Here is a 23,437-nt window from a genome sequence, read left to right as displayed (position 1 = left end):
TCTAGCTGTAAGAAGTGATCTTTCGTAAATTAAAGGCTGTAAAATTGCAAAACTTGTAGGTCTTTATTACTCGCGTCAGATCTCGAAAACAGAGAATAAATTTTTTAAACATACCACATTCCTCATTTTATTTTACGCCTCTAAATCCAATCGCGTCTATCAAAGCGAATCGACTCTTCGTCGCTCATTTACCTTCTACATTATTATGTGGACCCATACGTAAGTTATAAACTTTCGCTCGCTACTTGTGTAGTATACCTGCTATATAAGATCAATTTTAGACGTTCAAAGATATGAAGAATGAAACGACGAATTAACCCAAATTCAATCGTCATTCGTCATGTGGTTGTAAAAAGTATTAGGTAGATGAAAAGTGAAATCCAGCTTATACCGGGAATGTCAAAATTATAAACTAATGGTGGATCTTTCCCGCGTTGCGCTTCGAATAGGAAAACAATCGCTCTACCCGCATTACGGATTTCCGGTATAAGACAAAACGAGTGGTTTGACAGCCTTAATCTTCTGAATTGCATTAAAAGTAGGAAAAAATAGTTTTCGAAGGTTATTCAAATTGACGGGTTAATCGAATTTAAAAATAAAACGTACGCTCATGGGAATCATGGGAAACCCATAGCTGCAGCTATCGGCAACTATGTAATGAACAATATCCCCGTTACAGCTGGCTCATCGACATCGCGATTCGGTTTCGCGAAGTTACGAACCAAACCAAAAAGTAGCAAATAAATTAAATGCCAGTGGTTTTTGGAGAGTTGGAACCGACAGTTTTAGACAAAAGTGTTCAAACTGCGTGCATGTAACGATACGATTCCTGTAAACTGAGCATTAAATTACTATCGTATTTCCTGTAATTTTTCACACTCTGACCGTACATCTATTTACAAACGGCAAAAACGAGAAGAAAAATCCACAGAGTATCGCGGGAACGTCGAGTATGTAATGGGCTTGGTCATATCCTCTTGTTCACGATGGGAATTTCAGCCACGCAGATATTTATTCCTTGAATTTTCTAACGATGATACAAAACTGGCTCATCTTTCATCTGTTATTCTTCGACGAGAGCACAATTATTATCAATCTGAAAATTTCTCAACCGTATACGCACCCTGATCTTCGTTTATAGCTAGATTCGTTAGCGCGAATGACCATAATATGCGCGTGTGCGCGTTAGGTTTGAGCGTATACAAAACTAATGCGGAAATATTAAAAAAAATACCCGCTCCTGTTATGGTAAACAGCTCGACGAAATAACCTAGTCATTGTTCAAAAGGCACACCTCTAGCTGTGCCGCCTGAGATAGCACTTGGCTCTGGGACACGTATAATGAGTCGAGGGAAAAAAATGTGATAATAATAAGAAGGAGAAAAAAAATGAGATAAAGATGTTGCTGAAATCCTTAGCTCAAGGCAATAGAAGATTCCAATCGATTAAAACGTGCGTTCTTCTCCGTAAACGGTCGCAATAAGGTATCCCCTCTATAATTAATTCGTGCCGCACAAAAATCTCATCCGCATTCTGGCGGTATGCGGTGTGCGATGATATCTCGCGTGTCGGCAAAATATATGTATATCAAGCACGTAGCTACGTCCGAGGTGAAGACGAACAGCATTCAGCGATATATGGATGTCGGACGATGCGAAGATACGCGGGGGCGGCTGAGATAATTTTTAAAAAAAGCATGCGTATTATACCAAACTGTAAGAGATGAAAGTAAATAACAAATAGGTGCAAAAAGACCGAAGAGAAGAAAAAAACTACGGCGCCTGACTTTAAAATTTATCATCACCTCCTCTCCCGTAACATCGATTACGAAATCTGTGAACAATGCGAAAGAGACACTATTTCTCGAGCGATCGTGGGCGCGATCAAGACACGCATTCTTCGGTAGCGAGGCTGTACGGATACCGAGGTTCCTCCTCAGCATTCGGTTGCAGATCATTGTGTAATTGAAGATCAACTGTCTCTTTTCCAAATATAGTTTGAAGAGGAAGAAATGCGTGACTTCAAACATTAGGTGATCCGAAATTGTCGAATTAACGAGACCTGAACGCAGAGTAAATCTTCCGGCAACCCCGTAGACCCCGCCAATAAATGTTGATCGCGTAGAATAATCGGGATGACCTTGTACGATGCGCGCAGTTTTACTTTTTAGGTACCTTATAATTTGTCCACTCTCTGACAAACAGCCTACACGTATACACGTTCTGGGCGGTCCAAGAGAAGACACGGAAGCTGATGAATCACCTGGGGGTACTTAGAATGAAATGTCATGTGAAATAGTTTGACGTGCAAGGTAAACCTCGTGTGCACGGATTTAAAGCGGTCCGAGATAACGAGGAAGACTCGCCTCAACCTTGTACTGGAATCAAAAGACTGAGCATCCTGTGTGGAGATCGACTTTTTTTCCATTTCCTTGGCATACAGACGAGATTTGTGTGTGGAATATTCACCGATTGAACAAGATTCGATGTCACATTAATTAGCGAGGCGAGTTGACTAATCGCACTAACTGTCATTCGTCGTGATCGTGATCGTTAATAAGAAATTTTTATTAATGAAAAAAACCGTGGTATAGTAATCGTATATCCGCGGGTCGTTGTGCTCGGATATAAATTTACCCTCCGGGCTTCGAATGATTTAATTTTATCCAATTCCGCGGTATTATATGCCAAAATGCTAACGCATTCCCACGTAGATAAATGGTTCCGACCTTGGACGGATCGCGGATGCCGAAAAATTTCGAGACGATCATGAAAGGCCGAAGAAGCTGGCAGCCGAGTTGGCGGAACGGGATTCTTTAATGGGGTAATCAGGCGGTTCAATCAATTCCCAGGACGCAGCTTGGTATGTATGACTTGGTCCTTGTCGGGATGCGTAAGCTGTGTTTAATCGGAAAGGTTTCGCCACCTATCCGATGCAAAGAAGGCTACGATCTTCGGGCGGAACCTTCGGGAAGGAATCGAGCGAGAGACCCGCCAGCCGAGCAGCTCGTGAAACTTAATGACGCGTGTGCAAGACCAAATGCCATCTTGCCCAATCTTGACACTGAAATCTCTCGGTAACGCGAATACCACCTCGGGCAAACATGACGAACACCATCCAGTGTACGACAGTAATTAACGATTGTTGTTGCAGGAAGTTACGCTTCCCACACCCAGTGTCCGTACGCAGCGACGTATGAGCGTCTATTTATGTAACTTTGGTATGTTCACACATGAACGCAAAAGTCCGTACGATTCTTCGTTATTTTCACAAACAGTTTCAACGAAATTCAATTTTTATTCAGCCGGCGCGCCTGCGAAACATTTTGCTGTAAGGATCGTGGATGTCTTTCGTGTGTTTAACAAAATGTTAACCACCGTGTTACATCCTCACGCTACAAGCGAATTTTTAGGAAATTTGTAAAAGGTGGTTTAATAATCGCATTGAACACGCGAGGAACGTTTTTATGGCCTGAAAAGGTTGTTGTTTTCTTTTTTGTTTGCTCGATTCGATAGTTTAGCGATTTGTGAATAGAAAAAAAAAATTCAAAGACTCTCTTTCAACAATGTTTCTTTTATTTTCCTCACGCCTCGTTCACACCGGCCAATCCCAATTAATGTCGACTAGCTCTCGACTGATATAACGAGCCAGCGGTTGGTTACGCTTTGACGAGTAAAGTGGAATCGTAATATGCAAATAATAGCCGTCCCGATGATTCGTATCGCTATTCACCGAGTATTGATTTCAATGGATGAGAAAAAAAGAATGGTAATAATAATGGGGGGAAAAACGAAAGATTTTGCCGATATGGGATCTCACTTCATTCATTTGTTTCGCTAATTTCTCATGACGTCAGTGACACCTACGTCCCGTCGCCATTCGCTTCACATAATATACATAATTGCTATATTCTTCTCATTACGTTTCCTCTCGCACGATTCCTTGACTGAAGTGTGTCCGTTCCCCTCCAAGATTTCCAGTCAATCAAACCTTCCTCCTCGCACTTCCTAGTCTTTTGTTGCATTCGAGATTCGACGAATATCAATGAGCTGGTCATTTTTCGTATATCTTCCTGACTGTATGTAGAATTAAACACCTGTAACAGCCTCGTCGCTCAATTTGCGATTTACAAATTTTATTGGCAACCTTTTTTCGTCGCGCAGCTCTGACATTTCGCACAGTCCGCTAATCCATTGGTTTCATCTGTTTCTGCAGCCTTATCAGGCAAGCTTGGCCGTGACGTCGCCGCGTCGTCGAAAAATTATAGCCAGAGTAGATTACGGCTATATCGGTATTCGCTCATTAGTTTAAATTAAGCCCGTTTCGGCCTACCTGAATTCTTTTAATAGGATGTTAATGATACGGCTAATGGGGAAAATGGATGCTCACAAGATTTTTATTTCTATTTTTTTTTTTTTTTTTTTATCACTAAACCGCGATTGTATTTGAATCGGCTAGTGATCGCTCCTCCAAACGGTAAACGATCATGAGGGCTTGGTCTTGATTCCGGATCGTCAATTTGACTAGCGGCAACAAAAAAAGGATAAAAAGCTACGATGACCCGTTCAATTGATTAGAAAAAAACGTTACATTAACCGGCAAATAACCGGACACCTTTTAACAGTGGGATAACCCCGCATATGCATATCCACACGTATCCATATATTTACGTGTATATGTCCGTAAGCGTAAATTCACCGTAATGAAACATCGCGCGTACCTACGTATGGCTCTTCAACAATGATTTACTATCATTCTTACGATCGCTTACTATACGAGAGCTGCTGCAGCTCGCGGCGCGTACCTCCGGTTCGAAAACGCTGGCAAACATGCAGGATAATATAATTGCGAGAACAGGATTAGCAAGACTGGTTGTTTTTGTCGCTGGTGATGTTTGTCCCACAAGGATGTATAATTGAATGTATTTTCTTCTTTTTTTTTTTATATATATTGAGTCTCCTCTTCATATTCTTCGTCTTCTTTTCTTCGTCTACTTCGGTCTACTTCGACTATTAACACATACATGGCAACGCGATCTTCAAGCTGGAATAGAAAAGATCACGGGCCGATCTGCCAAGTCCGAATGATATAGTGATTTAAATTATACAATGGCCATTCATAGACCGACGAGAGTTGATAGGCTCAATTTGAAGCGTAACTGGTTTTCATGAAATCCGTAGCACCACTCGCGTATCTTTTTTCTCTTTCCGCACCATTTTGTTTTTTTGTGTTTTCTTTTTCGTTATTTTATTTCTTTCTTTCTTTCTTTCTCGGCATCGCTTCATCTCAAGGCGAGCAGAATTTCTCCGCACGCTTGCCCCCCGGGCTCAGTGAACTTGACAGCCTTGCTATTGCGAGTATATATGCCTGGCAACTGTGTTATATATGAATATAGAAGAAGAAGAAAAAAAAAAAAGAAAATAAGAAAGAAAAATAGTACAGAATGAAAATGGCGTGCGGTGGTGATCGTGATCCAGCATCTAGTACGTGCCTCTCAGGCTATACGTCTCTATGTTCAATACACTTGGGATATAACCAACCAACCAACGAATCAACCACCTTCTACCTCACACCTCTCACCGCCGGGCTAGAAAGCCAACGATCGAACAACAGCGATCATACGGAGAAAGAATTTCTAGCGACGACAACCACGAGGTACTTTGCGTAGTTCGAAACCCCTGTTATGGCTTATTGTAGCTGGCCACCATGGACCAACCTGGTCCGATTTTCTAACTGCATGGTTGTAATTGTCCGGCCATGTATCGCTTATCTGCAACACACTGTGCCGATAAATTCCGATGCCTGGGATGTCGGTTACTCAGCAGCTCTGTCATATACATTTATACGCATTCTATACGGGTTTCGTTACGGCGGATCCATTTAATGGGGTTCGCCTTCTCTTTCGAGAGCAAGAAAGTCAAACGGAACTTGCTTGTCTTTTTTCTCATTTATATATTATGCACATGTGTATACACCTATGTGTATACGCCTGAATCAAAAGGCTTCGAGATCTCGCAAACGAAAAGACTACGAAGATATTATTAATGCTGGATCGTTATAACAGTTCGGTACAAACTTATACCGTGCAGCAGTATAATTTCGACTTGACAATCGAAAATTATGTCTTGAAGTTGATTATTTCCAGACCACGAACGCTCAGTTTTTTTTTCTGGCAAGCCGCTTTAATATACGTTGTACAGGAATTTTGATCGGCACTAATACCACTTTCGTTGAAAATAAATGAGAACAAATTTAAAAAAAAAAAGAAAAAGAAAAAAAGACAAGCTTAATGTCAGACAGCAGTACATAAATATTCGTTAACGCAACTGATTTTTGAAACAAAACAAAATTAAAAGATGAACACTTTCTACTATAATGTATAAAGTATAGACGGTAAATATTTCGCACCTTTTTTGATGAATATCTGAGGTACAGTGCGTTAAATTGAATGATCGTACATTATACACACACATGGTAATTATCTGCCTCGTTGCTAGTGAAATTAATCCGCGATCGATTGTTCGACTAATTGTAAATCATTAGCTCTAATCGGCGTCGTACTTTACGCTTTGAAATAGGCAATTATAGAATGCTAGGCTTGTGGAGGCGACGAGAAAATCGTAAATCTGATACCGCGAGTGTATATAACCTGTAACTAACTACCTGCAGGCGAATCGAACTTACCCGGATAACACGCGAGGTTCGAATATACGGGCATATAGGTACCTACCTACCGACTCTTCGTGGTGCACGAGGTGCTTGAGTTAGGATTTACAGCCTACATGAAGAGGAGAGCGAAGAGGCGTATAATCGACGTCCTCTTCTCCGCCCACACTCCAGGATCTCGATGAGCTGCCCGAGTATTCTCCGGCAATAATTCATCGCGACTGTATAATAAACGTGTATGTATATTGCACCAATTATTCACACAAGCGCATCGCCACGTATACGTAACGGAGCCTCGCGAGATGTTGAAATGTTGTTCTTTGTACGGTAGTTCTGCTACCGAATGCGATCCCCACACTCCCGAGTGTTTGTTTGGCACAAAAAGAGACAAGCCCGAGTTGCTTTTCTTCCTGCGGCTGCTTTATCACGACTTCCATCGGCACGTTTTAATTTGGCCTGATTCCTAATTCCGTTCCAAATGCAATTCGTACAGTAAATAACAATTAACGTTGCAGAGGAAAGATTCTCGGGGTCATCGGCTGACACTGTTTGATTTTATTACCACCGAAGTGACCTCGTGACTTGAAGGTTGAACGGGAGCATTTGCAGGACACTGGTATCGGCGCGACTTCGAACTTGTAGATCATAGTAATTAGGACTGTGCAATTTGAGAACGTCGAATGTCACGGCTCGTCAAGCATTCCTCGGCGAACCTTGGTGCACATGGCGATCATTACTGGTAACCATTGGCAGAGGCTTATACCGTGTATCATATAGCTCGCCGAGAAACCTTTCGATGAATTGCGATAGGTTATTTTTACGATATAATTGATTACCGATTATCGTATTCGACTGTCGAAAAGATCACGTATTACATACTTTTCAGATTGGTGATCGATGCATGGCCACCGAATTCGTTTAACTGGCGCCAAGTGAGACCAGAGGTATTTTTACATGCATAATTATAAGAAGAAAACATCTGACGCGTATTACGCAATAGAAGCTATTCGTTTGAATCATAATTTTACGCTGTATGCATGCATTTTCGAAGAGTAAGCGAAACTGAAGGTGGTTTTCAAATGTCACATTATTGCGGTAGGTAAAGCAATATCTACGCGATATTGTCACGCAGATTCGACCTTTCATTTTGTAACGGTCTTTTTCGTTATCGCGGTTTGCTCCGACCAGGATTCAACTCCAACTGAGGAGCCTCTCGTAATTAACAAAAATCATCCGCTATCAATTTATTTTTTTATTGTTTTTTTCTTTTTTTTTTTTTTATTTAAAACGGAATTTCGGATGTTCGGTATCACCTAATGACATGCATCTATAAACTAAAACCGAATAAAAGAAGCGTATACATATGAAAGAAAATGATAAATAAATTGTATAAATAAAATGGGCACGGCGGACATCTATGACAATAACAATTCCATAAACGGTATACTCGTAAAATTACAAAAAAAAAAAATAGAACAGGTCAGAATATAAAAACTTATCATAAGTGTTTCTTTTTGGGATTTGCTTCAAATTCCAGTTTTCATTTTCTCAGTTGCACTCGCTAATTCCATGCCCGGCAAATTGGACTCCCCTCGTCCGCCATATCCAGGTGGTTTTCCTTTATCGGGAATCCGTAAAAAGATGGGTCGCTGCTAATTTTCCTTCGTTATCTCAAATGTTATCCGTACGCGTTTTATTTCATTTTGTCAATTTGATCAATTCGTTCGTTATGATTTCTTTTTTCAGAGCGCACTCTGATAACGATCGACCGCTCATTCGTCGTCTATAGCTTACACTTCTCGATCGATTGATCATACATATATCATATAACCGCTTAGGTGAAGCCCCCCCCCCCCCCCCCCCCTACGGACCTACCCATTACTGAGTCCCGTAGTCACTGCTTTGGCGGCTTATTCAAACTGTTACAATTTAGAACATGTGGAACGGTGTTGAATTTCGATAATATATGTCGCGTCTTTTACTAAGTCACGAGCATGCGGTTGTGTCAAAATCAACCCCCGTTTCTATTCCGGATATACTCAACTCGACTTGACCTCGACAATTAATTTTTCTCTATTCCCATGACTCGCCAGAGCGCAAAGCTATCGAACACCTTTTAAATTCGGATTTTTCAAACTACTGTACCATAATTATTCAACCTCATCGCGATTAGATTCGTGTTATAATAACATGATTTTATTATTCAGCCATCGCTTGTACAGTCTGACATTTCACCATCGACGAATGGAAAACCAGGAGCGTGACGATATATAGACGCATCACATTTTTGTAATTTGCATGACATCTAAAACACAGATCATTGGTAGAAGAATATAGCTAGGGCACACTAGGCTGGTGCAACTTCTGCACTGCAGCACTGCAGCTAAAAGGCTCAGAGTGAATTACCCGGCGATGTTCGATTAGAATTTCGTAAAAATGATCGAAACTTAATTCTTCATCACGTCGCCGCGCCAGCCAGATACATTATATTGACCAGTGTATAATGCGTATACGAATACGTCTGTACGCCCGGTATGCTTCTGGTCACTGGGCCAAGGTCGTCTTCTAACCTTAATCCCGCGTTAGAGCTGCCGTCGCGACGCGACGCGCCCACCAAAGACGTCGCTTCACCTCGTATGCAGGCCTGTCAGATTCATTTCGTGGGCGTTCGATTCGACGTTGCACTATTTGCTCAATTTTGTCCGACTAGTCAATTCGCACGAATTTTCATGTTCTACGAGCAGAAATACTGGCTGTTCTGTCAGCCTGAGTTTGGCCAAACTTATCAGACTCACGAGAGAGAAGATATCTTCGATTTTTTGGAACGCGGTAAAATACGAGCAGATATATTATACATATTATATCGACAATCAAGGGCAGATCTATGAAACGTGATGGTTGTGAAATAAATGTCCATACTCACTACAGACTGCGAGGTCGAAAATACGTGAATATGTTTGTTGTTTGTACGTCGTTAATCACGTCTATTGAGTCTCCAAATATTTTCTAGCCGCGGGCAGTTGAACTCCTCCTGAAAGAAAAAATAAAATTATTATTGCGTTTATACCGCTGTTGTTAACTTGAAAAGATTTTTTTTCTTCTCTATGTAACTGAATACCAATATTCATTCGCTTCTTATAAGTAGGTCTATTCGTCGAACTTTCCCACGTTATCTCCCAATCATTATAGCAGTCGCAGATACCTGTCGGAACTGGCACAATGAAAAGATTTTACGAAATTCCGTTAGGAAAAGGAAAAGGAAATTGCGTTGTCCTGACGTGTCCCACGCAGGTATACCTACCAAATGTGTTGGCGCATAGTCGTGTATTTTCAAATTTAAATAACAACCGCTACCGTCGACGTTCATCTTGAAGTGAAAGGCACTAACCGAGTACTTTTAGCGCAGCTACCGTCAATGATCGCATTTCCGTACATCAGCGCGTCTGAACAAAAGGCGTAAAAGGCTAAATAAACTTTGCTGCACGAATATCGAATTTCAAGTCATTGGAAATCTTATTCATCAATTATCAATACTTGGACGTTATTATAATGCGATTCTGTTATCAAGCGGCTAAGCGGGCGCATCGAAACGCGACTCGGTTGAGAATCACTGACGATCAAGTAGACTCGGAGAGAATCTCAGCATCCGGTTTGGGTCCAGTTTCTTCGCCATCCTCGGGTCCCAGCTTTCGGTGATGTCATCACGGCAGAGTCCTCTGGGTCGGGAAATCCCGCCTCTATAAAATTCAGTCCGACAGACCGATCGCCTCCAGCTTAACGATCGCTGCGTGATGTTAGGTGTATAATCAACATGTGCAAATCGAGCGATTGTTTACTCAAAAGACGTTCAGATGTATCATCGTGAATCGCGCCTTACAAGCAGCAGGATGCATGTCTCACGTTTCAATCGACCGAAAATAACTTTTTTCACTTTGCATGATCGTACGTATTTTCGTTGCATATTATTGCGCGCACACGCTCGTTCCTACGCAAATTTATTGTACACAACGTACGTAACTGCGAGATATTCCGCATGCAACGAGTACAGTACGTTACACGGTTACAGGTATAACACGCGCATCGCAAACTACTTGCAAGCGGATGATAGAGGATCGTGACACCTTTAGTGGATATATCCGCCTACCTGTGTCGACTTCGCGTGGTTCGGACAAGCACGCTACGTGACACTCGCTCTATCGTGTATTTCTAAATAGCTCATAGACACGAGTTCCTCATCTCAGCAATATACCTTGCAGATTTGCCGGTGACAAGAGGTGGGATTCTGTCAGATCTGGTGGCACTAAATCACCGGCGGATCACTCGAGAGATAAGAGGAATTATAAATTGAGCCTAGAGAAGATTTATTCAACCATGATTCGAGGCGGTGGCTGTATCTCGCCGTCGCTACGCCTGATAGGTATGCATGTACTTAATAGCCGCGATATACACGCGGAAACGATTAAACACCAGATGTTAACAAAAAAAAGAAATATGAAAAAGGAAACAGGTGGAATGAAATGTGTTTTAGAATCCAAGAACTACGCACATCTTTGAAACTGGACAATTTTTATTCATAATTTTTTTTGGCAATTCGAGTAAAACTAATACTTTTTACAGATATATAATAAACAGCAATGACGTAAGCGCGTTTTTCTAGCTTTTACCAAATTAGTAGTTTGCTAACGGCTTACGTCTTCCAGCAGCATTCTTGAAATATTTTAGCCATACGAAACCTTCGTAGGTATCTTAATTTATCAGAAATTGCTCGCAGTTTATTTAAGTTCGATCAAGTTTGTATGAAAACCGTTTCTAGGAGGCTTACAAAAGACATTTTGTACTATATTAGCATCAGGTGTAATTCGCCCGAGTAGTAGTTACGAATTTTTAAATTTTTTTTCTGACTGGAAGCTAAATTTTTCCGTAGAATTTTTATTCAACGCTCGTATTGTACTTAGAATGGAAGACATCTGTGACGACGTACAAAAATTTTCAGGTGATTATACAACTATTTTCCAGATTCGAACCCAATAGAATCTTATACCATTTCCTTTTACTCCTCGTCCCACCACTATTGGATCGAATATTTACAATTTGAGACATTGGCACTGCAGATTTGCAATAAGCAACTCGAAAATTCCCCGGAATTGAATCAGTGCAACATGCTGAAATCTTTTGATTTAAAAAATATCAATACTTGTATAACACCTGAATTCCAGTTAATATAACGCATCGATTTCACGGACATTTGCCGTCTCCGACGGCTCTGCGATATGTTTGCATCTCTTCGCGGCTTTTCCGTCCGACACTTACGGTCCACCTCTACTCGACAGCCTCAATTCCCGCAACGCGTCAGTCTGCAATCGAAACGTGCGTCCTTCCATAAAAGAAGCATCTCGCCGCAGGTGTACGCTAACGAAGGGTCGAAACGCAAACACGTGTGGGTCGTCTTTCACCGTGTAATTTACAGTTATACAGGCCATACTCGTGTGCCCACGAGGTTCGCCGATGTGTACTTTAGGATTCCATTCGCACCTCGTCTCGCAGCAATTTGCAAGGATCGAGGAGGTGGATGCAGGATAAAGCGCAGGTAGGTAAAAATCGTCCGAGAAGACGTCGCGACGAGGCATAAAAGTATTCTGAATGTGGGAAGCTGTCAGCAAGTCTCTCCACCTTGGGAATCGGTCTGATGTTCGAGGCTGCGTACAGGCATCGCGGAGATTTGAACGCGGGCGTAAAAAGCTCGCTTTCGATGGAATTATATCCGCAGTCAAGGGTGACTTCAACGGCTGACCGCCGTACCAATAGATATATGCCACCGTATGTTTTATCAGAATCGAAAAAATCAAATAAACTTCCCGGAGATCGACAAAAACGTTCGATGCGTTTTAAGCAGTCGATAATATTTATAATGAATACTATACAGACATTTATAAAATGAAATTTGATTCGTAAATCACTTACTTTTTCTTCTTTCGCACCTCTTTTACACGGACAATTTATTTTCTTCGCCATATTATTGTTATACGGTCTGTACAAGTCGTAAATACCTCGATGCAATGGGACAAGGTCATCGAAACAAGCAACCACGATGCACGGCGGAACTTGTGCTTGACTTCAACCTGCACGAGACGGAAAAAATTCAGCTTGTTCTTTTCAGAAATCCTGAATAACTATAAAGTATGTGTTAAAGGCGAGAGAAAAAAGGCGCGTCGATTAAATTCCCGAAGGCATAAACCCGGACGTACGGGAGACTCCAAGGAGACACGCGAGGGCGGGGATCCGAAGGTGGAAAATAAGAATGTTAAAGTGAAACGGGAGGCGAAAATAATAATAAGAAGCGGAGGCGCGCGATCGGCTCTGCGAGCCTCGCCCCCATCTTGCGGAATCGGTATTGTTTCATCCGCGTCTAAATATAAACCGAATCGTGCGGCATGCAGTAGTTGTGCCAAACCGGAATGCGCGCCGAGGTTCCTCAGGACTTTTATACTATACGTATCATGCAGGTAGACTCGTGCAAGCTGTACACGGAGCAGGATGAAAATGAAACGACGATCAAGAGCATCTCAGGGAATAAAAATAAGTTCAATGATATTGTCATGTGAGGTTTGTTGTCTCAGTTCTTGCAATTTGCTTCTACATCGCGTGACCTGACACTCTGTTCTTTACTTTGCTATTTTAATCTACGATTAGATTTGCAGATAACCACTTGACCGATTGATCTTGCGAGAACTGCGTGAGAGTGTAATTAGTCGAAAGTATAACACGTCGTTGATTTTATAAATGATTTTCGAGAAGCCCCCGCGTTTCGTCGATTTACCGAATTATCAGCACACATTTATACATGTGTATGAAATAGTTGGCACGATTTCTGAAACGGATCGTGTATGTTGAAATATTGGGTTGGCAAATAAGTTCGTTTGATTTTTGCTTCAGTCGGCCGTATACGAGGAAAAACCAAACGAACTTATTTACCAACCAGTTATATTATACGCCAGGAATTCGGTGATTTAAATCAATAATTATACGATACAGTGAAACTACAACTAACTTGAACACGTACAGGAGTTAGTAATTATTGCAGTTCTCTGTCATCCATTTGCGATGGAAATAGTACGGAATGACATTTCGTCGTGGTCGTAAATTCATCTGTTCTGCATTTTATAACATTTATTACGTATTAGCGAAGCTTGCGGCACTAATGTTATCTCATTTTTCATCCTCTTATTCAGTCTTGATTCTCTCCCTCCACAACGGATACACATCAAAGACGAATGTAGCAACATTTTTTTATTTTTTTTTATTTTATTACTATTATTATTATTATTGGTAGTAACACAACCGAGCAAGGCAGTCCACTTAACCGAGTCACAAAGTCCTAAACATGTGACTCGTATTATGCAACGGCAAGGTATATTTACGAAGAAAAAAAAGACCTTCGGTCCCAGTATATGGTGAGGAGAGAGATGAACTCTTGTCAGATTTGAATATCGAACGCATAAAATTCCGCGATAAATTTTTAAGAAACCTACACGGGGCTCACTCGCACTTACGTAAAAATAGATATATATGTACCGTATACAGGCGACACTAACAAACTATGTTATACAATGTACATACGTATAAGGCTGAGAATCCAGGTAATACGACGGCTGAACCGGACGACATAACACAGCCACTCGGATTTGTGTGAATTTCTGACACAACGGAATTTTCATAGACCAACAATTTTAAAGTTCAGATGTCTGATTTGTGCAGAAGGCGATGTAAAGTATCGCCTTAACCGCCTATTTTATAATGCCGGGGCTTTTTAACACCGGCAAAACGCGATTGCGCTACTGTGCAGACCTTTTTTCATCTCATTATATATACTTACATTACATGCATATTATATAGTACTCGATTTTTACATTAAAATTGACGTTTATCCCGGAGTGCCAATGCCAATTGCGCAAGACGGAATCTCTCTCAATTTTGTTGCGACTTCAAGCCGAGAAATATTTATTTACTAATTAAACATACTTTACATCGATAAGACACGGTTTAGAAAATGGGCAAAAGACGTTCGCAGCATGTGACGACCACGTGAATCGATTTTGCATTCATGGTAATCCATTTAAGGTTCTTTTATTTTTTACGTTTTAATTTCTTGTATCTGCATTCATAATTTTTCGGTTGCCCACAGATTATGCATCTAGTTTTCTTAATTAACAGCTTGATTAATTATTCTCCATAAATGCCGCGTCTCTTAAGGTCATCCATTCGTCGTTGGTATTTACATTGTGAAGATGGTCTTTCCGCAAATTCGTAATTATAATAATGATCTGGAATAACATGTTGTTAAGCAGTAGGCATTACTGCACTCATCTGATATTTCTCATACGTCAATAAATTTACACTTATTTATTACCGTCTTTTCGAATAAGCAGATCATTACAGGTCTGGATGATTTTGAGCAGAATATTTCGAGGTGAGTAAATGAAAAAAAGTTTTATTTTCACGAACCACCATTATTTAAAAAAAAAACCAAAGTACCACGAATAAAATGTTAAATTTTATACAAATTTATGCTATCTTTTTAATCGTCATTTTATCCGTAAATCCTTGAGTATACTGACGCGAAGTTATAAGTTGTTACTTTACTCTGACTTGACTTGCCTGCAGCGACCATATGGGTAAATATAACACAAGTGGACTTTCTGTAAATAGATCAAAAGAACGTTCAATGAAGAGTGAGTGGAAAAAAAACGATCCGACCTTTGAATAAAATCTCCAGGCGTATAACACATTCTTTTTTTTTTTTTTTTTTTTTGTACAACTGAGGATGCAAGGAAGTAGTTGGCAAGATGATATATACCTGCCTCGTTCAGATGTGTGAGACTTAATTGAAGGAATCATTTTTAAATAGCAAGGCTAGGCAAAAATAGATTTCATCCGTACAGGCAGTCGAAAGAGAAATAATAGAAATGAATAGAAATAAAAAATGATTGAAATTAGAGAAAAATAAAACAGTAAAAGAGTATACAAGCAACTTGCAATTTTGATCCATTTACCGGCATGAGCAATTGGCAGGAGGGAGAGAGTAGAATTTCATGCGTCTCTTGAACACGAATGCGTGTTCATCTGACGATTCCATAAATATTTAGCCTTTATTTGTACACCGATAAACATGATTGCAGCTATAATGCAGAATGGCATAAGTCACAAGGATGTTTTCCTCTACTTCAAATTTGTCTGATATTACTAACGTCGAAATCAATGAAACTTTTTTTTAATTAAGATGAAATATTACCCACGCATAATACTAATTTTCGTAAAAATTACAACTTGCATAATATATAAACATCGACCGTTCAAATATTGAGAATCTGCTGTATGTTAATTAACGACGATCGAATGTGAGTTCGAAATACATGCGTATATATAGTCGTATCGTAGTTTCAGAAAAAGAATCAAACAGGAGAAAAGTAATCAATTAATTAATCGGTTAATTTGAAAAAATGTAAAAGCTAGACTCGCCCAACGCCGTTTTTATATATATGTATATATGTTTGTGTATATATTGTATGTGTGCGTTGCGTGTGTGAGTGAGTGCTAAATCCTCCATCATTCGGACGGACTCTGCGCAATCGTTAATTAAATCATACCTGTTTGCAGACGGGGCAATATTCGAGACTAATTGACACAATAAAGTGATAACTAGTTGATTACGAGTTGCTCAATAATTATGACACGTGGCTGTCGCGAGTCGGATCGACAGATATTCTTGTAAACAAGTTATCTCGAAAGATGAACGGTGCTGCAGCGAGCAGCTGAGAGTCCGACACAAATTTCCATATTTCGTAAAAATTCATTGACCTGCACCGCGAGGTTTCATTTCAATTTTTCTATCGCTAATGATTATTTCACTAATTGGACAATTTATAATGTAAATAATTGGCTACCGGATACTCGCAAGGACTCCGCACCACGACGTTATAAGGTTGGGGTCATCGTCTACGGCGATTCTTCATCACCTTTGGGTAGTGAAGATTAATACTATCCTCAATTTAATCCGCGCAATTATTGCTCCTTTTTCTTACACGTACAAGCTCCTTACAGCGATGACCATTCGTTAAACTCACCGCACTTTTTGGGAGGTCAATATGAAACCCCAAGGCACACGTGCACATAATTTCGTACAATTGCAGACACGGTACTGCTGCGCAGATGTCTAATGAAGTTAGTGTTACACACTTCAGGTTACAGGTGTCGGCCAGTAAATTTCGTAGTAGGTTTACACTTGATAGAATGCAGCAAGGAATAAGAAGAGCTAATTATTTTGGACAAGATATAATCACAGTAGCCCATTTGTTTGCGGATACAGGTAATTTGCACGAATATGTAAATCTGAAAAACTATCTATATACTATACGCTTTAAGGAACTGGGAGGATTCGATATATATACTAGAGATTATATGGATTAATTTTTGAAAAATTGTCAAATATAGACGAATTGTCAGTACCGGTTTTATTTTTCTCTATATTTTTTATACCGACAAAAAATAAGATCATAGATTAATTCTCAGAATACTCGGGACTTTGCATCGATATCACTCATTTCTTGTCATTGTACTACATTGACCAAGATATTTAACTTTCCGAAGCAAAAAAAAAAAAATGGTGTACAACCAATCACTACAGAATCTGTATTTTTCGTGTATAATTGATCAGCGATCATTGAAGATCTAGTTCCCTTAAAAATATGAATATTCTATACATTAATGGAATAAAAAAAAGTTCATCGGTGTAATACTTGAATTCTTTTAAAACTCCTCATCCTACCGATATACGTGACGATTGTAAAAGCGCGTGTCTACAGATAAATCCGAAGGTGGTTCGGAGCTGTGGATTACCATTCGCGAATCGTGATTAAAATATAGTGATAATCTTGTCACATTCTCAAATAGAATATAGCTGCTATAACGGGAAAATATCGTTAAATTTTATCGATCCTAGGAGTAAAAATTCTGAATGTCTTTCGTTAATCGGTTCCAAAAAATGGTCTCGATGGGCAAATACGATTCACCCGAAAAATTTTGGGGAGTTGGAACGTTCGAACTGACAAGAGACGCGACGTGATGTCACGTTGTAAGATCAGGAAGTTTGAATCGCACCGTTCGCAACGCAGTCATGAAAATGCGTGCAAAAAGGTCAAAAGTAATGTTTCTAAACAGCTACACGGAGGGAAAGAATTATTTGAGTCATGCGATATTCGTTTGATTCAACTAAATGCTATAATCAGACGTGGCGAACACAACACTTACTCAATTCAACAAAATACTTTTTTTGGACGATGTACTCGTGACAACAACATACAGAATTAAATGAAGCCTTTTAACGATGATGCTCACTATCAATTTATTCAAGATCACACGGCGTGAGTTCCTGGCGATAATGTGAGTTTTGTATCAAGAAAATGTGTGATTGAAATGACTACATTTTTGATTGAACGCACGTCAATACATTTTTTTTTTTTTTTTTTTAATATGAAATTGTTGTAATAAAACAAAATAAAACTGGTTCTGTTTCATGTTTTGTTGAGACAAGAGTTCAATGACTAAAGCAGGCAAAGAAATTTAGTGTTACAATAACCTTTTGCATTGGTTGAACACAGAACATTAGAGTTATTGTTATACTACACAAAACGTGTTTTTCGAATGATATCATTTATAATTCTGTTGACTCAAAATTTTATGGGTTTTACTCGATATTGGATGAAAAAAGCCCGAAAACTTATTGTTGTAGAAGTAGAAGTATGAACTGAACATGTGTCAACAGTTTTTGTTTATTTATAGTCAATATCAATTTCGATCACTCGAAACTTGGTATTATGCTTTCTTCGTCAATAATAGATCCGATGACAATCTTATTTTACGTTATCCCTAGTGGCCGTTTATAATACTAGTATACCGATGTTCAACGATGAAAACTTTTTCTATTTGTTTCAAAGCATGTGATGTTTCTTTTACCTCGTAAACAAATCGGTGCAACTGATTCAACCAGTTACACCAAACAAGCTCTGATTAGATCAACAAAGTATGGCATTCAATTCATGTCAATTTTTTGTTGGCTCGATTGATATACTTATTTATATATTTGAAGTACCTATTTGTTTCTGTCAACAAACATGCGACTTGAAGGAATAGTAAATAAGCTTAAAATGACGTGATATTTAGTTGACTCAAATTCGGAAACGCATCAAAAGGTTCACTCGAATCAACACTTCGCTCGATCGCGAAAGCTAAGAAAGGCTTTTGTCGAATCAAGTAATTCGCTTGACCGAATTATTTTGACAAACTAACAAAATCGAAATCGTTGAATTGAAGTCAGCGTATTTGGAACAAATAAGGGATACTAGATCGCCGGATACTAAACAGACGCCACGAAAATCTATTTTATTGGTTCATGAATTCCTTTCCCTCCATGAAGCGAGCAGCAAGAGCCTGGGGATTGGATATTATCAGCTATTGCTTATAATACTGGGATGGTATTGGAGAGCTGCGAAGGTGGCGGATGCGTCTCGTCTCGTCTCGTCTCGTCTCGTCTCGTCGCGTCGCGTCTAGTCGGTGGTTACATGCAGCCACCGGAGTTACAGCATCGCCCACGCGAAATTGCGCAACGAGCTTCTACGACGGCGTCCGGCTGCCGCCTTCGGGACGAGAAGAGGAGGTCTTCGAGAGTCTCGCAGAGAGCTTTGGTCCCCCCGAAGACCACCGCTCGCCCCCTTGAGTGTGCGGCAGACGACACTTTCTTCCGAAGTGATCGGATCTATGATTCGAATTACGAAAGCGCATTCCGCGCATATTATTAACCCAACCTAACCGAAGCATCGCCTGTAAAACGGGGGAATCCATGCGTAACTAATTGCCATGAATATTCGCAATCCTGGCCAAATTTTGCAAAATTATTATACCGCCGGTTTCTGTTTATGTTAAAGATCACGGGAGTGGGGAAACTTATTTACTTTGCTGATTTGTTTCTTTCTTTTTCTTTTTTTTTTCAACTTTTTAATTCTTTTTCATCTCCTTACCTGTAAATATAGGTCATCTATCGGGGGAGTAACTTTGTTTACGAGACATATATTCTGAAATTTTGAATAATCGTTTAAGGCCACCGCGAGCATCGATGATATCTGCGAGAACATTGATCGTCCGCTATACATTATACGCACGCGCGCATTTATAGGCGTATATTTATATATAAAGACTTGTTTACGCGGTAGAAAAATCGTAATTTTTTGTATTCACTCACCACCTACCCTCCGGATTTAATTTTTAATTATTTCACATACGCGATCAATTAAAATATCGATGAATTCCGGGCCAAGGTTCCCTGCGGAGTTGTATAGAATTGAGTGCGGGCTCCTCGTAAATGCGAAACCCACAAAATCACCGGGCACACGGCGCACGTCTTCTTATTCAAAGACGATAATCGACGTAGTTGACGTCATCGGATCATTTCAGGAATTTCGACGAAATCCAACGCACAACGATCGTGCAACCTTCGCTCACGCGAAGATTCTGGAATTCTACTTGAAACGCCGCAATATTTCATGAATTATTCCGCTCAGGCGGACCCCGGTCGCCATATATATTTCTATCGAGTATAATCATCATTCAACGCGCAGATATAATTACCGTATACACATCGGCGATATAAGCCGCGTGAAATCATAATCCATTCTCGCGAAGCGCATCGCGTCGCATCAACTGCAGTAAGTATGAACGTACGCGTCTTATAATTCCCTCGAATATACAGCGCGCGATACGCTAAATTCGAATTCCGACAGCGCGTAAAACGACACAGGGAAATGCGTTTCAGGTGCCGAAATACGGGTCGGCAAATTTATTATTAATATTTATTCCGTTTGACGAGACATTGATTGAATTTTCAGTGGCACGAACACCTCGTCCGAAACTGTTTGATCTACTCTTGACTTAGGCGTGTAGAAAGACAGTAAAAACAGCTACTGCACCGTAAATCGCTATTTTCGATTTCTAAGTCCGATACACGTCCTTCTCATAGTTGTACGCACATATTAATATGTACGCGAGTAAGTGGTGGGACCAGAGCGTGGCGCGTGGAATTTCACGACGAAAAAACATCGTCGTATGTCTTAACCCTCGTCGTTTTCCCCACCGCACCGTACCGCATGAGTGCAGGTATTATACGACTTTACACGACGGCACGGGCTGCACGGATGTCGGTATACCTCGAATCGGCTTGAAGAGAGGGCATAAACCGGTCGTCATTTTTTTTATATGACACCCCTCGGTTGTAATATCTTTTACGTAACCTGTGTAGGTATATGTGTAATGTATCCCAGGAAGAAAGTGCCAAGTTATTAATTACTGTGATTAAAAGAGCCTTGTCTGCACTCGCTAGGGGGCTCTCATCGTGTGTCCGTCATACATCAGAAATAAAGTAGCAAAAGTCATCTCTAATAGACTGCCTGTACGATTGACCGTTATAATTACATTGTTGTTATTCCTCTTTTTCTTCTTATATCACATCATATACCTATATTGTGCATCATGTTACGATTCGGAGATGAGGAAGTAAGCTGCAGTTACGGAACATCGAGATTTCATCATCGCCGTTAGTAAGATCGATGCCCATATTAGTTTATATCGTACATTTTTTCACCATCTCCTCATTATCGCAGTTTTCGGACAATTAAAAACATATCGCTGGTCACGCACCTTACATCAGCATCACAGAACTTACATGTATCATCGTTAGGCACGGCTCCAATAACACGTATAGACAAGTATGAAAATGTTGTACGTCTTCACGTTTTATGTTCAAACGCGGATACCTGGGTACGTCGGGCTCGGGTTTTTACCAAAAATCATAAAACTCACTTGTACTATAAATACTCGTAGTAGTAGATACCGTATGGACGGTAAAACTTACCGGACCGCATCGTCGCTGGAATAGAAATGATAGGTGGAAACCGTTAAGCAAAGAGCTAAATTTATCCGTAAGTACATTCTCAGGCACTATCATACGCCGGGAAGATTATTGGTAATAGGAGTAATCGTTAAAGATGTACTACAAATAACTTCAGCACTAGGAGTCAATACAGTCTAATTGCACGAAAAAAGTTTACGGCTATCGCGGGCTTTAGGATCGAAATGTGATGTTCGAAAAGGTGTTTGGAGTGTCAAGTTGTTTGCAAAAGTACGTGCCTCACCGTTAACAAACGTATGAGGATTTCATTACCTCGTATGGACTGTCTGTGAATGCGGAGCAGCTGCTTTTCTGATATTGACTGCACCTGTCGAAGCATGAGGTGCGATTAATACGATTACATCGGTATCCCATATAAATATGAAACCTATACGAGCCTGACTGACCTCAAATGATGGCTAATGAAAATTCATGAGACCTTATATTCGTCGAAAAATAAAGTAAACAATTTTTTCGATGATACACAACTCATAAAATGCATGTTTCATATGAGAGCAGGCTCACTCTGAACGACCTCGAAGTATTGGCAATTTTACGTAAATTTCGAAACGAAAATTTCCAGACTTCTGCGCTAATTTAGCAGTGGTTACTGACCACGTTTCCATGTTAATCGTGCACAGGTATGTAGCTCTACTGGAACTGTGTTCAAGTCTTTTATCACCTTGAAATGCGATGATTCATTGAATCACTTCCTTGCTATGGTGTATGGAATTTTAAAATTAGTCTACAAACAAAATCGAAAACTAATTATCACACCGCCTACTAGAACAGAATGCTTTTAATTCAAGCTACACACGAGTGAGTCAAGATCAACTCCATTGTTTGCCGTTACCATGTATAAATTATAAGTTCGCATCAGACTGCACAAACAATAAAACCTGTAGTCGTAATAGCAGTAATCAATTTCATGGTAAACCTTCACTGTATAAATATTAATGTAGCCGTGCTCAGTCAAAGACTCCCACGGAAGGTAATGTAGACACGGGGCATGAATAAAGCGATCTTCTGTTGACACTTGTAGCACAACAAATTTAAACATTTTAAGTCATAACAGGAACACGTTTAATCTTAAAGCAATTTTTGATAACCGGACGTTCACAAAATTATACTTCTCTATCTGTGTAATTAATTCGGGTAGAAATGATCAAAACTCAATACAAAAAAAAAAAACTTGTATTATTTATTGAAAATTCAAATATCACCAGACCGAAAAAATCTTCCTCGTCTGAATAGTATCATGTGGAGACATCTATGAGAGAAAAATTATTTATCCGCACGTATTTCCAGCGTACCGATAAAAAGGATTATCACACGAGTTTAAAACACCGAAACTTCGCGAACGCAAGCATTGATTGAAGTGTAAAATTTTCATTATTGAAATATGCAAAACGTATGATGGAATTTGAAGTTACGAAAAGGTCATACAACACAATATTATCCGGGGATTAGATTCTCTGAAACGATTCCTCTTGCGCACGGACGTTATATTCTTCCGTCAACGGCACGGAATAAGCTAATGTAAGTTGGATTGCCACTCCTAACATCGTTAGGCGTAAATTTCAAGTTCGACAGTTCCATAATTTCTCATAATCAACGGTGGCTGAATTCAAGCCGCATAGTTACGTGATATATTGTAATCAGCAATAATGAAATAAGTTTTACAGTTAAATCTTTAAACCGTCGGGTACATTCAGTTAGAGATTTCATGCCACAGTATATATGGCTATAAACAGTAAAAATGGTAGCAGTACCACATTT

General features: G+C 39.9%; 1 long non-coding RNA gene across 1 annotated transcript in view; it reads right to left on the bottom strand.

The window, feature by feature from the left end:
• LOC124303490 (uncharacterized) overlaps window positions 1-23,437 on the bottom strand; it is a 31,392-nt gene that overhangs the window by 7,006 nt on the left and 949 nt on the right. The window contains exon 2 of the long non-coding RNA XR_006907924.1: window positions 9,590-9,697. This is a non-coding gene — a long non-coding RNA (uncharacterized LOC124303490). The remainder of the gene's footprint in view (window positions 1-9,589; window positions 9,698-23,437) is intronic.

Source organism: Neodiprion virginianus, chromosome 4 (assembly GCF_021901495.1).
Source record: "Neodiprion virginianus isolate iyNeoVirg1 chromosome 4, iyNeoVirg1.1, whole genome shotgun sequence".
Lineage (NCBI taxonomy): Eukaryota > Metazoa > Arthropoda > Insecta > Hymenoptera > Diprionidae > Neodiprion > Neodiprion virginianus.
Note: the sequence above shows the minus strand (reverse complement) of the source record. Positions and strands in the feature narration are given on the sequence as shown.